Source organism: Enhydra lutris, unplaced genomic scaffold, assembly GCF_002288905.1.
Source record: "Enhydra lutris kenyoni isolate GAN:26980312 unplaced genomic scaffold, ASM228890v2 scaffoldscaffold121, whole genome shotgun sequence".
In the NCBI taxonomy this organism is placed as follows: Eukaryota; Metazoa; Chordata; class Mammalia; order Carnivora; family Mustelidae; genus Enhydra; species Enhydra lutris.
Genome location: NW_019154205.1, coordinates 742270 through 749185, shown reverse-complemented (window position 1 = coordinate 749185; position 6916 = coordinate 742270).

The window sequence follows — 6916 nt, the reverse complement described above, 5'->3', positions numbered from 1 at the left end:
AATAATGATGTAGCGTCCTTCTGTATCTCTGAGTACAATCTTTAGCTTAAAATCTAATTTATGTGATATGAGAATTGTTACCTCAGCTTTCTTTTGAGGCCCGTTTGCATGAAAGATTGTTTTCTGTCCCTTCACTTTCAGTCCGGATGTATCTTTAGGTCCCAAATGTGTCTCTTGTAGGAAGCATATGGATAGGTCCTGTCGTTTTATCCAGTCTGCAACCCTATGCCATTTTTGGGGAGCATTTAGGCCATTCATGTTGAGAGTGATTATTGAAAGACAAGTTTTTATTGACACCATGTTACCTGTGAAGTCTGTGTTTCTATAGATTATCTCTGTAAATTTCTGCTCTATATCATCTTGGGTTATTTCTTCTTTAACAGAAGCCCCCTTAATATTTCTTTTTTTTTTTTAAAGATTTTATTTATTTATTTGACAGAGAGAGATCACAAGTAGACAGAGAGGCAGGCAGAGAGAGAGGAAGGGAAGCAGGCTCCCTGCTGAGCAGAGAGCCCGATGCGGGACTCGATCCCAGGACCCTGAGATCATGACCTGAGCCGAAGGCAGCGGCTTAACCCACTGAGCCACCCAGGCGCCCCCCCTTAATATTTCTTGTAATGCCGGCTTGGTGGTCACATACTCTTAATCCTTGCCAATTTCAGAAGCTCTTTATCTCTCCATCCATTTTAATGTTAACCTTGCTGGATAAAGTATCTTCTGCTGCATGTTCTTCTCATTTAGTGCCCTGAATATGTCTTGCCAGTCCTTGTTGGCTTGCCAGGTTTGTGTGGAGAGGTCTGACATTATTCCGATGGACCTTTCTCTCTAGTTAAAAAATCTCTTCCCCCTTGCTACCCTTAGGACCTCTTGTCTAAAATTATGTTTCATGAATTTCCCAATTAAGTGTCTGGAGGTTTTTCTAGAATCCTTGATTTGTGGTGATGTCCTTTTCGTCTCTGGGACTTGAACACTTGTCCCATTCTCCATTTTGGGGAAATTTTCATCCAGAATTTTTGAAGTATATCTTCTAGTCTTCTCTCTTTCTCCACCCCCTCAGGGATCCCAATAATTCTGGTGTCGGAATGTTCCATGGTGTAATTTATTTCCCTAGTTCTGCCCTCATGGCTTCTATGCTGTTTATTCCAGGCCTCCTCCTTATCCTTCTTTTGTATCAGTTTTTCTTCTAAATTACTATTTTGATCTTCTGCCTTGGTTCCTCTAGCTGTTAGAGTATTTGGATCAGATTGGATCTCATTGATAACATTTTAAAATACTACCAGATTGGCCCTCATTTCTACCTGCAGAGCTTCTATATTTCCACTAATGGTCTTCTCCAACCTAACCATTGCCTGGATAGTTGTTACCCTGAATTCCCTTTCAAACCTACTGTTTATATCCATATCCAATAGTTCTGTGGCAGAGGGCACAGTCTCTGAATTTTTCCTCTGTTGGGTGTTCCTCCTTTTAGTCATTTTGGTGAGAGGTGGTTGAGGGGATGTATAGCTGAATATATAAACCATGATTCAGGTAAGGTGCACCTTGGAATGTTTTGGAGCAATCAGAAGTTACTACCAAGAACAAAGAAAAAAGAAAAAAAAAGGAGAGAGAAAAGGAAAAAAAAATGAATCCCAAAAGTAATATTTATAAGGTCCCAAACCAAGAATGAACAAACAAGATGACTGAGAAAATTAAAAGGTAAATATGAAAAACCCAGCTAAAATGAAACCCCAAAATAAGATTTATACAGTACAAAACCAAAAACAAATACACAGAAACACTGACAAAAGAATAAGATGGGAAGGTGGTTATAAACTCTCAATGTGGGTGAGGAAGATTCGTTTTTTCTTCAGTGTATCTTGTTATCTTTTTTAAAGGACTAAACTTTCCACAAATACTGGGAATTTAAACCTGATTTATATATAGGGGTTGTAATGAATAGGGAAAAGAGACTACCTTGAAGCTTCTATGTCTATATCTATCTATCTATCTAGATGTAGATAGATATAGATATAGATATAGATATAGGTATAGATATAGATATAGATATATAAACAGAAAAGGAAACACAGGCATATGTATAAAAAAAGTTATTATGGAATATGTTGTATTAAACCTCTGGTTGTAATGGTAAGTAGGTTAAACAAATAAAAAACAAGAATCATGAGAACGAATTTAAAACAAAAAGAAAGAAAAGTTGTGTCTATGAAATGTACAGATTTTGGGGTAATACCGGGAGCTTAATATGCTGTTTTTCCTTGATGTTGGGGTTTTACAGTTTTATGGGATCCTGTGGTGGTTGTCCTCTTGTTCCTTTGGCTTGTCTTCTGGGGGAGGGGCCTGACACATTGTTTTTCAGTCAATCTTGCTTGGGCTGCGTCACCCTGACCCCTGTCAAGGGGCTGGGCTCTGTGGAAACAGTTTTTTCAGGTTTTTGTTCTCTAGATGGTTTTGTTCTTTGGTGGCTTTATGTGGCTTTTTGGAGGGTCAGAGCAAAGTAAACTGTCTGCACCCAGACTTCTGCCCCAGAGAGAGGCTGTAGTCTGGTCCCCTCTGGATGGTCCAGAACACACAGACTTCCCCTCTGAAACTCCACTGAACAGTGCAACCTCCCACAGGTGATGCACACTCCCAGCCACCATCTCAGTGGTTGCCTGAGGCCCTGCTTGTCTCTGCTCCCAGGTGCCACTAAAAACCACAAGCAATATTGGTCCTTGTGAGCCTGATCCAGGTGGTTGCCATTTTTGGGACTGCTGTCTGGAACCCACGCCCATGCCAGGTGTGCTGAAATCCAGGCGGGGGTGTAGGCGACGATAGGTTGTGGGTCCAGGGACCACTGACTGGAGCTTGCGCCGGGCTCTCTCAGGCACAGGCAGGGGTATGCCCAGCCCCGGTGGTGGCGCAGGTCGTGGAAGGCTACCAGACAAGGGATCCCTGGCTGGAGCCTGTGCTTGGCTCTGTCAGGCACAGGTAGTGTGCCGGCTGTGCTCGCCCTGGGACCATGGGCTTAGGTCCATGCCTGTGGCTGCCCAATTCCAATTGTCCCTTAAGACCCTTTGTTCTTTTTGAGTGTTTTTACCCAGACTGGAAGTTAATGCTGGTCCCAATCCCAAGGCACTTTTGTATTGGGGTATTATTTTCCAATAGGTCTTTTCTGATGGCTCCTTCCCCCTTCTGTTTAACCCCCGTATCAGTCTGAACACTCCCACTCCACTATACCTCTCCACTGACGATCTTCTGCCCCTGTAGTGATCCAGAAGTGTATTAGGCTGATTTCATGTGTGTTCAGAGCATTCTGGTAGAAATCTAGCTCAATTCAGGGGACCAGATGAAACAGGGTCTCCCACTTCTCTGCCATCTTGCTCCTCCTCCTGCTTTTGTGTGTGTGTGTGTGTGAGAGAGAGAGAGAGAGAGAGAGATTTTTGTTGCTTCTTGATATAGGCCTGTATTGCTATAAATTTCCCTCTTAGATCTGCTTTCACTGCATCACAGAGGTTTTTGATATTTGAGCTTTCATTTTCATTTGGTTCCATTTATTTTTGTTTTTGTTGTTTTAAATTTTAATCTCAATTAGTTAACATACAATGTTATATTGGTTTTAGGTGTACAGTATGGAACTTCAACACTTCGTACATCACCCTGTGCTCATTAAGACAAGTGAACTCTTTAATCCCCATCACCTATTTGACCCATTCCCCCACTCACCTCCCCTCTGGTAACCATCAGATTTGTCCTCTATAATGCAGAGTTTGTTTCTTACTTTGTATCTCTCTTATTTTCACTTTGTTTGCTTGTTGTGTTTCTTAAATTCCACATATGAGTGAAATCATATAGTATTTGTCTTTCTTTTGCTGGCTTCTGTCACTTAGCATTATATTCTCTAACTCCATCCATGTTCTTGCAAACAACAAGATTTCATTATTTTTTATTTCTTAATTGTATATATATATCACACCTTCTTTATCCATTCCTCAATTGGTGGACTCTTGGGTTGCTTCCATATCTTGGTCATTGTAAATAATGCTGCTATAAAGATAAGGGTACATGTATCCTTTTGAATTAGTGTTCTTGTATTCTTTAGGTAAATACCCAGTAGCACAATTGCTAGATTATAAGGTAGTTCTATTTTTAACTTTTTTGAGTAACCTCCATACTGTTTTCCACAATGGCTGCACCAATTTGCATTCCTACCAATAGGTTACACTTGTTCCTTTTTCTCGACATCAGCACGAACACCTGCTGTTTCTTGTGATGTTAATTTTAGCTATTTGGAAGGGTGTTCCTTATACTATTAAAATTTCTTTTTTGATATCCCATTTGACCCATTCATTGTCTAGTAGCATGTTATTTAACCTCCATGTATTTGTGGTCTTTCCAAATTTTTCTTGTGTTTGACATTTAGTTTCATAATGTTGTGGTCAGAAAATATGCATGATACGACTTCAATCTTGAACTTGTCGAGGTTTGTTTTTTTGGGTTAATGTGTGATCTCTATTCTGGAGAATGTTCTGTGTGTGCCTGAAAATAATGTGTATTCTGCTGGCTTAGGATGGAATATTCTGAATGTATCTGTTAAATCCATCTTGTCCAGTGTGCCGTTCAAAGCCATTGTTTCCTTGTTGGTGTTTTTCTTAGATGATGTGTCCAATGGGTCCACCCCATTAAGTGGGGTGTTAAAATCCCCTCTTATTATCACACCATTATTGATTAGTTATTTTACGTTTCTTATTAACTCTTGTGTGTATTTAGGTACTCCTATATCAGGTACAAAAATATTTGCAATTACTATATCTTTTTGTTGGATTTTCCCCTTAATGCTTGTGTAGTGTCCTCCATTCTCTCTTATTACAGTGTTTGTGGTAAAGTCTGCTTTGTCCAATATAAGTATTTCTTTTCTGACTTTCTTTTGAATTCCATTTACATGTTATGTTTTTCCATTCCATCGCTATCTATCTGCAGGTGAATTTAGGTCTAAACTGAGTCTCTTATAGGCATCGTATAAATGGGTCTTTTAAAAAAAATCCATTGCATCACCGTATGTGTTTTGATTGGAGCACATAGTTCATTTACATTCACAGTAATTTTTTTAAAGTACTTACTGATAGATAGGTATTTATTGACATTTTACTAATTGTTTTGTGGGCGTTTTTGAAGATTTTGTCTGATCCTTTCTTGTCTTTCTCTCTTTCGTGTTTTGCTGATTTTCTTTAGTGATATATTTGGATTTCTTTCTCTTTATTCTTTGCATTTTTATTAGTGGGTTTTGATATATGGTTATCATTAAGCTTGTATATAACCTCTTCTACATATAGTACTCTATATTAAGTTAATGGTCATTCAATTTTGAACCCATTTTTTTTCTCCTCTCATCTCCTCATTTAAGGTATATAATATTATATTTTATATCCACCTTTTGTGATATCCTTTGTGATTATTTATAGAAAACTGAGGTGGAAGTTCTTCTTCTTGGCTCTCTGTCTTGACTGGGGATTAGTCCTTGACTCTTTAGGCTGAAGTTTTTCTTCCGGCTCTTCATTTTGATTGGTGTTTATTACCTTATTCCTGGGCTGGAAGGTTTTTCTCCTAGTTCTTTGTTTGAGTGGAATTCACCACCTCACTCCTGGTCTGGAATTTTTTTTCTGGCTCTCTGTGAAAATTTTTCATACACTTTATCCGATGCTGATTTTCCATTGGGAACTTCTAAGTTGATTGAAACCCTTTTCATGAATCTCTGCTCATTATATGTTTTGGCAACGCTGCCTACCTATTTATTGTTTGTATAATTTTGCTGAGGATAATTTTGAACTTTGTGGGCTCTTCAGAAACCGTGCAATCTCCCCCACCTGAATCCTCTAAGAATCTCTACCTTTCCATTGCTTCCACTTATCTGTTTACCACCTCTATTCTTCCCATCACTCCCTTTAATCCTTTGCTATGTTCCCCCTTCAAATTCCTTCCCTCTCTGGATATCTCTGCCAGACTTTTCCCTTCCCACTCCAACCCCTCTGGTCCCTACAGTCACTTTAACTTTAGGCTGCATACCCTTATGGATGCCCCTCAAGGAACCAAGTGCTCATCAAAAGCAACTACTTGTGAATAAAAACAGAAAAGAAAAGAGCTAATTAAAAATAGACTGAATATTTTGTCCACTTAAGTAACTTTGGACACTTTTAAACTGCTACTAGATGTCTCTTCAGCCTCAGAGGTAGGGCATAGCACACACAAGATTACATATCATGACAAAATAAAATCTTAAAAATTTTCTTTACAAATATGGGTAAAAAGCATTAGTCTTCATATTTAGCATTAGTCTTCATATTTAATAGAAAATGTTATCTTTTGGACAGAAACATATCATATTGGACAGAAACACTACTTAGATGAAAATATAAAGTGGAGTAATGTGAGAATCAACTATTTTATATAAATCAGTGAGTTTTATATTACTTTGTTTCCTGATTAATGGTTAAAACTTTATAATGAATGCTATAAGATCTCTGCATCTGTATGACTGTACATGTATGTATAGTTATATGTATGTTATCTGTATGTTTTGTTTTTTCTGCCTCCAGATGGTATAGCTAATGTGATTCATAAAATCCCTTAAAAAAGACTTATTTAAGTTGACCCAATTACCCCATGCCCCACCCACCTCCCCTTCAGAAGCCCTGTTTGTTCCCTATAGTTACGGGTCTCTTGTGTTTTTTCTCCCTCTCTGATGACTTCCATTCAGATTTCCCTCCCTTACCCGATGATCCTCTGTGCTGTTTCTTATATTCCACATATGAGTGAAACCATATGATAATTGTCTTTTTCTGATTGACTTATTTCACTCAGCATAATATCCTCTAGTTCCATCCACATCAATGTAAATGGTAAGTATTGATCCTTTCTGATGGCTAAGTAATGTACCACCATG